The sequence below is a fragment of the Artemia sp. Qi Xiang Cuo genome, chromosome 16, assembly GCF_049724085.1.
Source record: "Artemia sp. Qi Xiang Cuo chromosome 16, ASM4972408v1, whole genome shotgun sequence".
In the NCBI taxonomy this organism is placed as follows: Eukaryota; Metazoa; Arthropoda; class Branchiopoda; order Anostraca; family Artemiidae; genus Artemia; species Artemia sp. Qi Xiang Cuo.
The window spans coordinates 16,418,423-16,435,024 of record NC_142809.1 but is presented as its reverse complement, the minus strand read 5'-3'; the positions used below and the strand labels follow the sequence as shown (position 1 = coordinate 16,435,024).

Below are 16,602 nucleotides of genomic sequence, written 5' to 3'. Positions count from 1 at the left end.
TCCGTTTCATTTAGTGCTCTGCAATTTTACTCAAAATGTAGACTTCAAGATGCGACAATGCACTTTAAAAGCTCTGCATGATTCTTGCTTGGAACCAACAGGATTTCTTAGAGGTATAAACGACGTTGTTTGGGTCAACTTTCGTTTCTTTTAGTTTGCAATGGTTCTCTGGTCTACAGCGAAAATATTAAATAGAGGTTTATACCTCTAAGAAATCCTGTTGGTTCCAAGCAAGAATCATGCAGAGCTTTTAAGACTGTAAGTATTAGGCAGTGTAATTGTGCAAAAATTAGTGCAATTTTGCCGTTCAGCAATTTGCGTTGTTATCATATTGCCGTTTTTGCCATGTTGCCGTTCAGCGTGTGCTCGTCAATCCAGAAATATTTATATTGCTCCTGTCAGAAAAAAAAAACTCAGAAATATGCCTAAAAGTACTACTTAATCCACAGCAAGGTAGATGAATAAAAAAATTTGCATTTTTCACTTTTAAAAAAAAAGAAAGAAAAAAAAACCTCCGAAATTGAAGAAAAACTTGTGCTGTTTGGGTGTCGTTACGTTTGATTGTCCAGGCAGCTGGTCAAAAAAAAAACTTCTTGTTCAAACGACTTATCACGTTCAACATCGACTTATCATACAACCATCAAACAAACTTAAGATTAAGAGTGGACTTGACTTTTACTAGGGCCGTCACGATTGAGTTGCTGCCGACAATAGTAGTGTACTGTAAATAAGCTTTTGGGTCGAAAATGGTGAGTTTAATGAGCCCTTTTTTTTGCCAGCTTTACCTTTAATATTAAAGTGCATATCCTCCTTCCACTTCCTTTAACTCCCGCGCCCATCATAGGAGACTAAATCTTGCAGTTGAACTGAGTACCATTCAAACTGCTCCGTTTATCGCGTCGTTCCGTTGTACCCGTCGTTTTGTTGTACCGGCCCCCTTCCGGGGGCTGGAAGGGGGTTGTAAAACTCGGAAGAGTGTTTGTTTGACCTTTGGACTATTGTGAAGAAATGGCTATCAAAATTTTGATGGGAAGCGTTTGGGGAAAAAATGGCGTGAATGGTGGCTTGTTGCCCTCTAATCACTTTTGACTCTTAAAAAGGGCACTAGAAGTTTTAATTTACAATTGAATTAGCCCCCTCCGAAGTTTATACTACCATCCCTGAAGTGAATCTGGAAAAAATAAATACATAAACCTTTTGACAAAATGATATAACACCAGTATCATATTTAATGTATATTATGAGTATATTATGTCATATAGTATATTTATCAGTATATTATGATGTCATATTTAAGTGACTCCCCTGCCTGTTTCCCTTTTGTTCGTTCATTACTTTTTAACCAAGAAAATTCCAAAGGCTTTTTCCTGTGTGCAATATATATTATTGTACATAGGCGCTACACACCAACTCAACACACCCTACACACTACTTCATTGTATAGACATAAACATACAAATACTACTTAAGGGCTTAAGGGCTACTTAAGGGCTAATAGAATGACATGGATTACAGAGATAAAATTGTCTGCATTAAAATGGGCGTTGTCATCCCCGTGAATATACACTTACCCCAACAGTCCCTAAAATTTTTTGTTTAGATTAAAGTGATTTAACACATTAATGCATGCGTCGTAGTTTCAAAGTGAGTGTTCCAATGCATAATTTTTTTTCTTATATATTTTTTATTATAAAATGTGGCTCTTATTATTTATCATCACATTCGTAAAAATTCATGTTTTTTAACAAGTACCAATTGATTTCCCTTGTTTTTCAAGCTAAGGGAATGCAAGTTTTCTAGATAGGATTTTCAGTCATGGCGATTCCAATGGTGCACTCTTTGTTTCGATCCGACACCACATTTAGAGGTTTTGGGCTATAATTTTGTTACTATGGGCCGAGTTCGTCTTTTACTAGGTTGCAGCTACCGCTACAACCACGATTACATTAGTTTTCCATACTATCCTCATTTTCTACAAGATATTGTGGCTATGTTTCTTGCTAAACGAAGAATACGTGGATGCCTTAACAGTTTGAGGGATTCAACACGTAACCAAACAGTTCGTGGTAACGAACTGTAAGTAAGGAGCGACCCGGCTCAATGGTAACCGAAACTCTAGAAAATGGGTTTTTGATACCAATAGATACATCAAAAGAATCAGGTTTCAATGCTGAATTCAAATATATAGCTTTCATCAAGTTTAGTCCAACCCATCAAAAGTAACGCGCCTGAGAAAATTTGGCTGATTTTCGAAAAAAAGGGGAAAGACCCCCTAAAAGTTATAGAACTTTAATGAAAATCACACCATCATATTCAGCGTATCAGTGAACCCTACTGTTGAGGTCCTATCTACAAAATTGTGGAATTTTGCATTTTTTGCCAGAAGAAAGATCTCGAATGCGTTTTTTTTTTTTTTCAGGGATGATCGTATCGACCCAGTGGTCCTAGAATATCGGGGGAGGACTCATTGGAACGGAAATTAAAAGTCCTAGTGTCGTTTTTAAGTGACCAAAAAATTGAGGGCAGCTAGGCCCCCTCCCACGCTCATTTTTTCCCCAAAGTCACCTGATCAAAATTTTGAGATAGCCATTTTGTTCAGCATCGTTGAAAATATGAAAAATGGACACCCTGTTTGGGTGTCCTTACGTTTGATTGTCCAGGCAGCTGGTCAAAAACTTCTTCTTGTTCAAACGACTTATCACGTTCAACATCGACCTATCATACAACCATCAAACAAACTTAAGATTAAGAGTGGACTTGGCTTTTATTAGGGCCGTCACGATTGAGTTGCTACAGACAATAGTAGTGTACTGTAAATAAGCTTTTGGCTCGAAAATGGTGAGTTTAATAAGCCCATTTTTTTTGCCAGCTTTACCTTTAATAACCCTGTCCTATGTGTGACTTAATCCTCCGAAGTCACCGGGGGGAGGGCTTTCTTACAACTCTTATTTTTTTTTTACAATAAAAAACTTTTTTGACTTTCTCACAACTCTTATTTTTTTAAACAATAAAAAACTTTAGCGTAAAGAGCGAGGTGTTGAGGAGGGGACAGCCCCTTTCATATACGGAATAATTTCTGTTCGTTTTAAGTTTTAACGTCGTTCCTTACTTTCAGTTAAAAAACTTGTTTTTTTATTTAATTTTTGAACGTTTTTGAATTAAACCAGGTTTTGATTTTGGCTCACCATACATGAATAATTAAAACAAAATTTGTATATTAATTTTACTTCTATTTGGTTAAATGGCTTTCTCGAAACTTGTTTAATTTTATTTACGAACGTTTTTATTAGTAATAAATATACGTAACTTATGAATTAACTTACGTAACGAACTTCTATATTCATATATTTTTAATGCGTATATTAGGGGCTCGCCCCCACGTCAATACCTCGCTCTTCAGCTAACTGAAGAGTAACCGAGACAGAGATCAGTGCCGAGCAACCGAAATAAAAATGAAAACCAACCGCATCAAAGACCCACGAAGCTATCAAAATTTGGTAATTTCACTCCGTGAATAGAATGCTCTCCAAGAGAAAAAAAGAAGCAACATTCACTGATTTTGGATTTAAGGGAGTACGTATCGATAAGATGGTCTCATCTTCATCCGATTGAAGCGGTCAAGTGTTTATAACGATTACGGCCCAAATACTTCTTCGATATTTAACTTAATAACTTTACATCCGTTTGTTTTACCCCCAACACCAATACGTTGAAGAAGCCAGACCAATAAACCCAAATAAGAACTAGCATTTTCCTCTTTAAAACACGTTTGTGTGGATTCTACCTTGGTGGGCTCGCCACAGGGCTTAGGACATGAGCACGGACCTTCCTCACAATTACAGTGACAAATCCAGTAAGTCAAAATATACTTGCTGCTACTTTTTGTTGCAACCTCCATGTACGAATCACGGATGACAAACGTTGTGGATACATTACTAAACGTTAGCATGAAGTGACTAGATATTAATCGTATCTGTAACCTACGGCATCCTGTAATAACAAATTTGATGGGGTGGGTCAGGTAAATCAGGCAGGCTCTTTCTGCGTTAGAATTTCCAGGGCTGAATGGAGGAGGAACAACAGATCTAGGGTGAGTGGGGATCTCCATGAAACTCTTCATTTCGGTAATAATAGGAGCAAATTGAGCAACCTGGCCCTCTGTATAATAGTCCTTCGCCAATGTGAGAACTTCATCAGAAATAATGGCATTAACTTCCTCCTCTATCTCATCATCTGAAAGTGTAGGTTTCATATTCCTAACAGAGCTTGGTTTGACGCACTCTTTTGTTATGACTCCCGAATTATATACATCTTTACTTTCATCTTCGGAATTGCTATACTTTAAGCTCATAATTGCAATATATTTGTTCATATAAAGTGACGAATCGAGTAGCAAGAACCTAGCAACAAACAAAACTAATTTTAAAATTTTCAGGTATTATTCTGGTTTTAATTGAAAAATTAAAATTGTTGCTCGGACGTCATAAATATTTTTGCAGTTTACATAATAACTTCAGCAATCCTGAACTGAGAATTAAAATAAAATACAATTATCTTGTCGAAAAATAAATGTGAATAAATATTGCATGATAGAACTTAAATATTGCAGTTAGAACTTAGCAAAAAACTAAACCTTTTTTTTTAAATTTTCAGGTATTTTTCTAGTTTTAATCAAAAAATTAAAATTATTGCTCAGACACCATAAATATTTTTGCATTTTACAAAATAACTTTAGTGATCCAGAACTGTGAAATAGAATAAAATTATCTTGTCCAAAGATAAACGTGTGTATAAATATTGCATTCGCTTAGTACGGCTTATATGACGTAATAACTGAAAATAATTTTAAAATTTTCAGGTATTTTTCTAGTTTTAATTAAAAAATTAAAATTATTGCACAGACACCCCAAATATTTTTGCAGTTTACATACTTTTTCCAGGTTTTGATCAGGTTATTATTAATGGCTAATGGTTCAGGTTATGTTTAATGGCTTATTTTAGAGGGAATTACTCCATCTAGTGCTTTGTGTAATTAAAAACAAAATAGTTTTTAATATAGAATCATTTTTTACATACAAAACGATAATGTTTATCATAAATGGTGCCAGTCAAGAGAATCTCATGTTGTAGTTATTAATGGTAGTTTTAATTTATTTATAATAAATTATGTACAGGCTTGATGAATGGACGTTCTCAAATTGAGTGGCAAAAACAGACAAGTTTTAAGACGATACAGGTGTGATGATTTGTATCATAGAAATCACATTGAAAAGGTTACTCTTTACAATATGTTGACAAGATACAAAGGGATTGATTTATGACGTAATGTTACGCCGTATATGTCGTAATAAGTGAATACAATATTTATACACGTTTATCTTTCGACAAGAAATTTTTATTTTATTTTTATTCTCAATTCAGGATCGCTAAAGTTATTATGTAACTGCAAAATATTTATTGTATCTGAGCAATAGTTTGAATCTCGTAATTTAAACTAGAAAAATACCTTCAAGTTTTAAAATTAGTTTTATTTATATAAAGAATCGATATAGTTAATTTATAAATGGGGATTATGTAGGTTCCATCAGTATCGCGGCTGCAGAAATAGTTGAAACTTACTAAAGATCTTAGTACACAGTTCGTTGCCACAAACTGTTTGAAATAGACCTTGGCACTTATTGGACTTATTTTAATGCCTGATTTTCTGAGGTTCGTCTTTTACGATTTTGAATTAGAAAAAGTCCTTGGTTTTTTCCTCTTTGTTATATGGCAGCGGTAGCTAGCAACCTTGTAAGAGACGATCACGCCCAATACCAAGAAATACAATAGCCTATAACTACTAAAAATAGTGTCAGGTCAAAACGAGGACTAACTGCCTTGTTCGAAATATCTATATAGGAAACTTACTGCACCTTGAATTAAAAACCCACATATATTCCAGGCGAAGCATCGAATCCTTCTCTATGTTATAGTCTGAGAGAGTACCCATACTTTTGACCAGCTTTTTACAGGGAAAAATTAAAATTGGTTGATCCTTGGGGAATACCTTCTTTATCTTGAATCTTTGCTTTGACATTTTCAATAGTGTCTGGGGGCTCAACTTTAGGCGTAATTGTCTTTCGTGTGAGTGTTCTTATGAGATTTTGCATGATTCTATCTTAAATGCTTTCTAACACTCCCTATATAATAAAAATACTCACGTATCGAGTAGTTAGAAACTAACAAAAAACAAAACTAATTAAAATTTTCAAGTGTTTTTCTGGTTTAAATTAAGAAATTAAAATTATTGCTCAGACACCATCAATGTTATTGCAGTTTGCAGTTAAATAAAAAAAATTTATTTTAAATTTTCAGAAATTGTTCTAGTTTCAGTTTTCAAATCATATTTTTTGTTAAAGCCCCCAAAAATTACTGCGTTTTACATAAGTATGTCTACATGTTTTTATAATAGTAAAAATCCTATTTTGATTTTAGTTGGAGGAAGATGTTAATAACATTTTTTACTAAAGAGCTATAGAAAAATACAGTTTTTCGTAAATATAACCATATATGGTTCTACTGAAGCTATGACGACATTTATTATCTAGTATATGAAAATGAAGTTCTTGGTAGAAAAAAATGATTTTATTTTCAATAGTTTTTTGAAAACACAAAAGCACGTAGATGTGAAAAACTCCTGATATAACACCACAAGTTACTGAAGTGTTATAGAAAAATGTAGTTTTTCGTAGAAAAAAATTAAAAGTTATTTTTTTTATATGGGTTACAGCGGTAGCTAGCAATCTAGCAAGAGACGACCCCGCCCCATAGTAAAAGCTAAAGTAATAACCCATAACTCATAAAAATAGAGTCAGATCAAAACAAGAAGTACACTATTAGAACCGCCTTGTCCAAAACCTCTATATAGAAAGCTTACCATCACTCGGCTCGAACAACAGGGGAAATATATTGGCATGAAAATCAAGAAAAGTGGCTGAAACCACGATATTCTCCACATAAGGCATGTTTTTCTCTTTCCTTTTTTTCTCCTCCACTAGCTGGGCATTGGAAAATCATAGAGAGCTGTAAAATGGCTCATTTTTAAGGAAATTGTTACACTAGCACCTTTTGCAATTAAAAATAAAATAGTTTTTAAAATAGAATCAATTTTGAATAAAAAAACTGCATTTTGTGTACAAGCTTGATGAATGATATTATAATCAAAATAACAGTATATGACGTAATAAGTAAATGCAATATTTATACACGTTCCGTTGACTTTGAATTTAAGTTATCAAGTAGGTTGCATAGGTTGCATCAAGACATGGCTAATTGTAGACAGAGAAAAGCCAAGACAGATATTCCAAGTAATTGAGAGGCAAATGTTTTAATGGCTGGGGCACGGATGCCCGACCAGATAATTTCATTTTAGTTCTAAGTTCGGGATCGCTAAAGTTATTATGTTAAACTGCAAATATGTGTCAAATTGTGTCTGAGCAATAATTTTAATTTTTTTAATTAAAACTTGAAAAATTTCTGAAAATTTTTAATTTAGTTTTATTTTTGTTAGTTTCTAACTTCCCTACGTGTCATTTAATTTTTACATTAAAAGATAATCATATGTGATCAAACAGTTTGTGTTAACGAACAGTATTGTAAGAGCGACTCTTCTCAATAGTACCCGAAACTTTTAAAACTTAATTTTAATATCAATAGATACATCAAAAGAATCGGATTTCTATCCTGATTTTAAATATTTAAGGTTCGTCAAATGTAGTCTTACTCATCGAAAGTTACGAGCCTGAGAGAATTTGCCCTATTTTTGAAAAAATGAGAAAACACCCCCTAAATGTCGTAGAATCTTAATGAGATCACACCATCAGTTTCAGTGTATCAGAAAACCTTACTGTAGGGGTTTAAAGCTCCTATCTGCAAAAATGTGGAATTCGGTGTTTTATGCCAGAAGAAAGACCACGGATGCGTGTTTATTTGTTCTTTTTTGTTTTTTCTTTTTCCCAGGGGTGATCGTATCGACCCAGTGGTCCTAGGATGTTGCAAGAGGGCTCATTCAAACTAAAATTAAAAGTTCTAGTGCCTTTTTTAATCAAAAAATAAAATAAAAATAGAATCACTTTTCACAAAAAACTGCATTTTTGATGTCTTTTCATGCTGCAGTCTTTTCAAAGATATTTTATTTTTGGAAGTAAGTCTGACTTCTAACACCGATTGTCTTCTAGTAACCATATATGATGTAATAAGTGACATGGCGTAATATCTAACACCGATTGTGTATTAAAAACCATATATGACGTACTGAGTGACGACGTAAAAATTGAAAAAAAACAATTTTTATTTTATTTTAGTTTTCAGTTCAGAATCGCTAAAGTTATAAGCTGCAAAAATATTTATGGTATCTGAGCAATAATTTTAATCTTTTAATTTAAACCAGGAAAATACCTGAAATTTTTAAAACTGGCTTTATTTTTTGATAAGTTTTTGTTACTTCATACAGCCAGTTAGAGAAGACTATCTTTTGTACCAATCAAATGTCTTATTTTGGAATAAATCTTGAAGAACTGAAAAACGTTAACAAAAATATCGAAATTGAACTTTCCCACATTGGAGGCATTGAAAAGCTTTGTGCTAGGCTGAAAACATCGTCAGAAACAGGAATTGAAGAAGATAGCACAAGAGCAGAGGAACGAAGAGCAATGTTTGGGAGCAATAATATCCCCTCGGATACAAAGAAGGGTTTTTGGCGATTCATATATGAAGCACTTCAGGATCTCACACTTATTTTCCTGATAGTGGCCGCTGTACTATCTTTAGGATTATACTTTTATGGTTGGGGCACAAGCGATGGTAAAAGCCCAGATAATGACCATAAATGGATTGAAGGTGTAGCAATTCTGACGTCAGTCATCATTATAGTTCTAGTAACTGCTATTAATGACTATAATAAAGAGAAGCAGTTCAGATGTCTCGAGGATAAAGTGGCGAAAGAACAAAAGGTGACCGTTTTGAGGCGGAAGATACAAGATCAAATTCCTGTTGATCAGCTTATGGTAGGTGATATTTATTTAACGAAATATGGGGACATAGTACCAGCTGACGGTATAGTTTTGAATGCACGAGATCTAGAAGTGGATGAATCCTCCTTAACGGGAGAATCAAAACTTGTAAAGAAGATTCCGGGGGGTTTACTATTTTCCGGTTCGCAAGTCAAAGAAGGTTACGGAACGATACTTATTACAGCCATCGGTAAAAATACTAAAGTTTATCTGGAAATTATCAGACATTTAGAAGAAAGCCAAAATGCTAAAGAAAATAAAGCAGAATCACACAACGATATTGAAGCACAAATTACGGAAAAGAAGACAACAGAAGAGAAAAAGCAGAAAAGTAAGTCAAGAAGTGTATTACAAATGAAACTTGATCACTTAACAAAGAAAATACTAATATTCGGAGTGGCTATTGCAGTACTGACTGTTCTCATCCTTATAATACGATTTTCGGTTCAGGAATACCAAGTTGAAAAAAAACATTTTGTCACAAAAATATTTTTGGAAAAAATGATAGATCTTGTTGCCACATTCCTGTCGATTTTAGTAGTCTGCATTCCTGAAGGATTGCCTTTGGCTGTTACAATTTCACTGGCTTATTCCGTTAATAAAATGCTAAAAGATAACAATTTAGTTCGACATCTCTATGCCTGTGAGACCATGGGAAATGCAACAACTATCTGTACGGATAAGACAGGAACTTTGACAACGAATCAAATGTCCGTGGTTCAGTCGTATATTTGTGAAATGGAACGACTTCACCCTCTTAGGGACGATTCACTTCCAGATAATGTCAGTAAACTGCTGTCAGATGCAATATCGATTAACAGCGCATATACAACGTGGATTGAGCCACCAAAGAAAGGAGATTTAGAAGTACAAAATGGCAATAAGACAGAATGCGCTTTACTTAAAATGGTTTTGGAAATAGGCTACAACTATGATGAAATAAGGAAGAACCATCCCGAGTCCGAATTTCACAAAGTCTATCCATTTAATTCTACAAGGAAGTCAATGAGCACGGTGATCAAACTCCCAAACGGAGGCTACAGAGTTTTCATCAAAGGAGCAACCGAGCTTATACTGAGCAATTGTTCTTATGCTTATGGGAAGAGTCGTCAGCGAGAGATTGTGCCATTAGATCTTACAAAATATAGTACCGCTGCACAGAGTATGGCCAAAAAAGGCAAGCGTACAATATGCATTGCCTATAAAGATTATGTATTCATGAAGGCAGACAAGAACCAAATACTAATCGAAGCTGAACCAGACTGGGAGGAGAACTTAATTATGAGCGATTTAACGTGTCTGGCTGTTGTCGGAATTGCAGATCCTATTAGACCAGAAGTACCAGATGCCATTGAAAAATGTAAAAATGCGGGAATAATCGTTAGAATGGTGACTGGTGACAATGTTATCACTGCAAAAGCGATTGCAAAAGCATGTGGGATATTGTCAAATATAGTGAATGAGGATATTATGGACGGAACAGAATTTAACCGAAGAATACGGGATAAAAATGGGATAATTCAGCAGGAGTTACTTGATAAAATATGGCCTGACTTGCGTGTTCTTGCGCGTTCATCTCCTACCGACAAGTATACACTTGTCAAAGGAATTATAGATAGTAAACTGAGTAAGAATAGAGAGGTAGTTGCAGTGACTGGTGACGGAACTAATGACAGTCCAGCTTTGAAAAAAGCCGACGTAGGATTTGCAATGGGCATAAGCGGGACAGACGTGGCCAAAAACGCATCGGATATTATTATTACAGATGATAACTTTGCAAGCATAGTGAAAGCGGTTATGTGGGGTCGAAATATCTTCGACAGCATCTCCAAATTTCTACAGTTTCAATTGACTGCTAACGTAGTAGCATCGATAGTTGAAATAGTTGGAGCCAGTGTCTTCCTAACACCTCCATTAAAAGCAGTACAAATGTTATGGCTGAATCTTATCATGGATTCACTTGCGTCACTAGCCCTTGCTACAGAAACACCACACCCTGATTTACTTGAGCGTCGCCCATATGGCCGTAAAAAACCAATACTATCAAGAGGCATTTTAAGAAGTATTATTGGACAGGCTATTTACCAGGTTGCAGTTCTATTCATTCTCATGTTCGCTGGACACAAGATCTTAGGCTTAGAGGATGGATACGTTACTGACCCGAAAAAAATACAAGAAATTCGTTTCACAATGGTGTTCAATACATTCTTTATGATGACGTTCTTTAACGAAATAAATTCAAGAAAACTGCACGGTCATAGAAATGTATTCAAAGGAATAACATCCAATAAGACATTCCTTATAATATGGTGTATAACTGTAGCAATCCATACAATAATGGTGCAATTTGGCTATAAAGTATTATCATCTGTCCCATTGGGCCTATGGCAATGGGCTATTTCCATAGCGTTTGGTATCGGTACTATAGTGTGGTATCAGTTAATTGTAAGTATTAAGGTTAAAAATATTCCAAAAGGCTTAGAATTCAAGAGAGGAGATCCAACTGAAGAGGTGATCCAACCACGCGGTAGGGTTTTGTGGTTTCGTGGATATACAAGGTTGCGAAATATGCTTACTTTTATAAACAGTCTTAAAACTGGAATTGAAGATCCCCACGAATCTGAGCAAGAGAAAAATTAAACCAATTTGCACAAACTTGAATAACAAGGCGTCAATGTATCCAAATATTAGCAACATTTGAATTAAAAAACGCAAAAACCATAATCAAAAATTTGCCATGATCTTGGCGTTCCAGGAGGTGGGGAAACAAGCCCGAGAACCGTTGTCATGGGAACATGGACAGTGTGTATTTTGTTTCTCTTTAGAAACGTCAAATACAATAAGCAAAAAAGCTTTAATTACTAATAGCATTGGGCCTACGGCAATGGGCTATTTCCATAGCGTTTGAAATCGGTACTATAGTACATGGTATCAGTTAGTTGTAAGCATTAAGGTTAAAAGTATTCCAAACGGCTTAGAATACAAGAGGGATATCCAACTGAAGAGCAGATCTAACCACGTGGTAGGGTTTTGTGGTTTCGTAGATGTAGAAGGTTGCGAAATATGCTTACCTTTATAAATAGTCTTAAAGCTGGAATAATAATTATCTTGTTAAACGGCCTTCCAGATGAAGACTCTTCATGCTTAGTATCAAAGTGTTGGTTGGATTGAGGAATTCCCAAATTAGCTGTACGCAAGATCACGCCTCCTGCGGACAAGTCCCCACATTTCCAAATGGTTGTCAGTAATTACAATTCTGGAAATCGGTTGTTTGTTTTTTAAAGAATGGTCAATTTTTACTGTCTCGGGTAAAAACCTCATCTTTAATTTTATGTACCAATAATCATTTCCTATTACCTTATAAGCTATCAAACAGTTCGAGGTAACGAACTGTAAGTAAGGAGTGACCCGGCTCAATGGTAACCGAAACTCTAAAAAATGGAATTTTTATACCAATAGATACATCAAAAGAATCAGATTGTAATGCTGATTTCAAATATATAAGTTTCATCAAGTTTAGTCATACCCATTAAAAGTTACTCGCCTGAGAAAATTTGGCTGATTTTAGAAAAAAGAGGGAAAGACCCCCTAAAAGTTATAGAACCTTAATGAAAATCACACCATCATATTCAGCGTATCATAGAACCCTACTGTAGAGGTTTCAAGCACCTATCTACAAAAATATGGAATTTTGCATTTTTTGCCAGAAGAAAGATCACGGATGCGTGTTTATTTTTTATTTTTTTATTTATTTTTTTTTCCAGGGGTGATCGTATCGACCCAGTGGTCCTAGAATATTGGGAGAGGGTTCATTCGAACGGAAATTAAAAGTTCGAGTGCCCTTTTTAAATGACAAAAAAATTGGAGGGCAACTAGACCCCCTCCCACGCTCATGTTTTTCCCAAAGTCACCTGATAAAAATTTTGAGATAGCCGTTTTGTTCAGCATGGTTGAAAATATGATAAAAATGTCTTTTAATCCCCCGTAGTATCCAGGGGAGGGCTGAAAGTTATGAACTTTACTCAATGTTAACATATAGTATTGGTTATTGGGAAGTATACAGACTTTTTCAGGGGGAAATTTTTTCTGGTAGGTGGGGGGGGTATATGGAAGGATCTTTCTATGAAGGAAGTTTTCATGGGGGAAGGGACATTGCTATGAAGGGGGCGCCGGATTTCCCAGCATTATTAAAGAAACAGATCAGAAATTAAATTAAAAAAAAAACAAGTTTTTCAACTGATCAATGAGTTTGATTAATGGGTCATTTTTAAAGAATTGGAAAAAAATTCGAACTTCAGCTTAAAGGTATTGACTAGGGGGCGAATCCCCTAATATACCTGTTAAAAATTTATGAATATAGAAGTTCGTTACGTAAGATAATTCGTAAGTTACGTATATTTTTTACTAATAAAAACCTTCGTAAATAAAATTAAACAAGTTTCGAGAAAGCCATTTAACCAAAATAAAAGTAAAATTGATGTGCAAATTTTGGTTTTAATTATTCATGTACGGTGATCCAAAATCAAAACCTGCATTAATTCAAAAAACGTTCAAAATTAAATAGAAACAAGTTTTTTCAACTGAAAGTAAGGAACGACGTTAAAACTTAAAACGAACAGAAATTATTCCGTATATGAAGGGGGCTTTCCCTCCTCAACGCCTCGCTGTTTACGCTAAAGTTTGACTTTCTCACAACTCTTTTTTAAACAATAAAAAAACTTTAGCGTAAAGAGCGAGGTGTTGAGGAGGGGACAGCCCCCTTCATATACGGAATAATTTCTGTTCGTTTTAAGTTTTAACGTCGTTCCTTACTTTCAGTTGAAAACACTTGTTTTTTTTTATATTTAATTTAGCCAGAGACGAACTTTCCCTCAACTGAATAAATTTGTTACTGTAGAAAAGGATTGATTATTAAGTTATACATTTATGTTAATAAAATACTTAACTAATTAAATTTAACAGATTAATTCAATAACAAAATATTGATTCAATTAATTATTTAAGCATAATAATAAGGTAAAACGTTGACTAGGTAAGCTGGTTTACTTAAGACGCGTAAGAACGCAAACTTTATTCTAAATGGTGATTATTTTTGGTTAGCCAAGTATCAACCCTCATATATTCTTACCTTAAGTAGCTTACAATATGGAAAGTTGACATGCTTGAGGATTTAAAAAAGGCAAATTAAAAGATCGAAATCATAAGAATTTTTTATGTTGTTTTTTAATGACAAACCTTTGAATTATGTATTTTCACATCACACCATCTACCGTCGATAAGATATCGCTGTGATAAAGCGCGGAATTGTGAATCATAAGAACCAAATCGTATGAAACCAGAATCTTTGGATTGGCCAGTCTTTGGATCTTTCTTTACCTGAAAAATTTGAAAAAAATTTAATTCGCCCCATTTACAATCTACAAATATGGAATTAGAAAATCAGAAAAAAACCGTTGACAGCTGTCAGTTTCGCTCCCGATCCTGAGCGATTTCGCTTACAATTGTTATTTGACATTAGAGGTATGCTTTCTTTTGAAGAAAGCATTAATGAAGTAGTTTATTATTCTCGTAAAGCGATGTCGCCCCATTTCGCTATACATTTTTTAGCTTGTCTCGTCAAATCACATAGAGCTCATTAGGTGGTCTCGGCAGAACTTTTAGAGTTTGGATAAGCGATCCAAATAGTCTTTTCGCAATTTTCCACCATCAGTACACTGCACCTTGTGACTTTTCAACTGATGATCAATCTTCTTCAAAATTTTACGAAAGTCAACAAAATTTAACTTCTGATAGTTGTTCAGCATCATACAATCAACATAGAGCAGATGAAAATCATAACGTAGTGATTTCTTTTCTACAGCTTCTTTCCATGGCCATGCTTCTTTCATTTTTAATGCCTCTTTTTCTAAATTTTAGTTTTTGCCTATGAGTTCTTCTAGTTTTTCTTTAAAGAAATCGTCGACAGTTTCTAGTTCTTTTTCGCAATCGCAAAAATGCTAGCGCATTTCTTTTTGAAGTTCAAATGCCTTTTAATTTATCTGACTTTTCAACTCGTCGGTTAAGGATTCCATAGATAGGTATTTGTTTTTCAATCGTGTTGCCTGGCTTGTAAATATTTTTCAAATTCTTGATGATCTTTTTTTGGCAGTTTTGCTTCAGTGTTAACTATTTTTGTCATTTTTCTACACATTGTCAAACCGTAAGCCTCAGGAACAAAGCACAAATTCTAGGTTAGTTTAAATTTTTTTCAAACGTTGATCCCATAATTAAAATAACTAAACAAAAATTTACACCTGCTCAAATATTTTCCGTATTATTAGAATAAAGTAAATCAGTTTTTCAGACACAGATAATAGTTACCATTCCTAAATGAATGCCAAATGGCGATTGTTTTTTATTTGAAAATTTACAATGGGCTTTCGGTTCACTCTTTGCCAGTTCAAAGGCATTGCTGCGACTATGATAACAACCTGTTTTTTAAGTTATAGTAGTTTATTTTTTAAAAAGGTATGCTGTCATCGATATTTCTTCAACTACAGTTCCTTTCAGCGGCCTTTCTATCTCTTATGTTTTTCGCATATTAAAGCATTCTTTTTCTGTTTTAATGTAGTGCTGTTGTTTTCTTGCAGTAGATATTTCGGTTTCATGGCTCTGATACTTTTCTCATTTTTTTTTTCGTTTAGCTTGCTCTCTTGACACCATCACGAGTTATCTGTTAAGCTGTTAACTTAAACTGTTAAGGCATCCTCATATTCTTCGTTTAGCAATAACGTTTTCATAGAAAATTTCATAGAACTTTTTATAGAAAATTAGGATGGTATGGAAAATTATGTAAATACTTATACAAGAGACATAATCCGTTGTTTGATAAATAATATCAATAAAATAAAATTCTACTGAAAAAATATTCAGAAAAAAATGATGCATTGAAACACACACTTTACAAAACTATGACGCATCATTCTTTAATCTAAATAAAGTTTTAAAAGGACTATTGGGGCAAGTATATATTCAGGAGGAAGGCAGCGCTCATTTTTCAGTTGACAATCTTTGTCTGTGTAGCACGCAGCTAGGAAATATTATATCTTGTCGTATGTTTTGTCAAAAACTGCATTTTATTTTAATATTTCGATTACTGCCGGCTAGAATTCGTTCTTTACTATAAGTTTTTCTAGGAAAACTTTGATTAAACGCCTCTATAAGAAAGGTTATGAGAGTGAGATTGGTAATTATAGAGGTATTAGCTTGGTTTCTGCAGGAAGCAAATTACTTAGTATGATGATACCTTTTAGACTTTCGAGCTATCACTGCAATTTTTTATAAACAAATTTAGAAGTGGTTGAACCACCAGACCCCTTTATTCCTCAGTTGTATAGATTATGAGCAAGCGTTTGATTCATCCGATTGAAGAGGTTTAGCGAAGGCCCTATATCCTTGTAAGGTACAACACAAAGAAAAACGGCTTTGGATTTTCTTAGTATGAATAGTAAAGAATTAACCACAGGGATTCAGGCAGTGAAATCAGTCAAATATGGCATAATATCCCAGAGAA

The 16,602-nt window shown here is 34.4% G+C and overlaps 1 protein-coding gene and 1 pseudogene across 3 annotated transcripts in view; both read left to right on the top strand.

The window, feature by feature from the left end:
* Positions 1-16,602, top strand: part of LOC148942629 (putative ATP-dependent RNA helicase DHX34) — a 158,502-nt gene that overhangs the window by 94,015 nt on the left and 47,885 nt on the right. The window lies entirely within an intron of this gene.
* Positions 8,526-11,690, top strand: LOC148942632 (plasma membrane calcium-transporting ATPase 4 pseudogene; annotated as a pseudogene).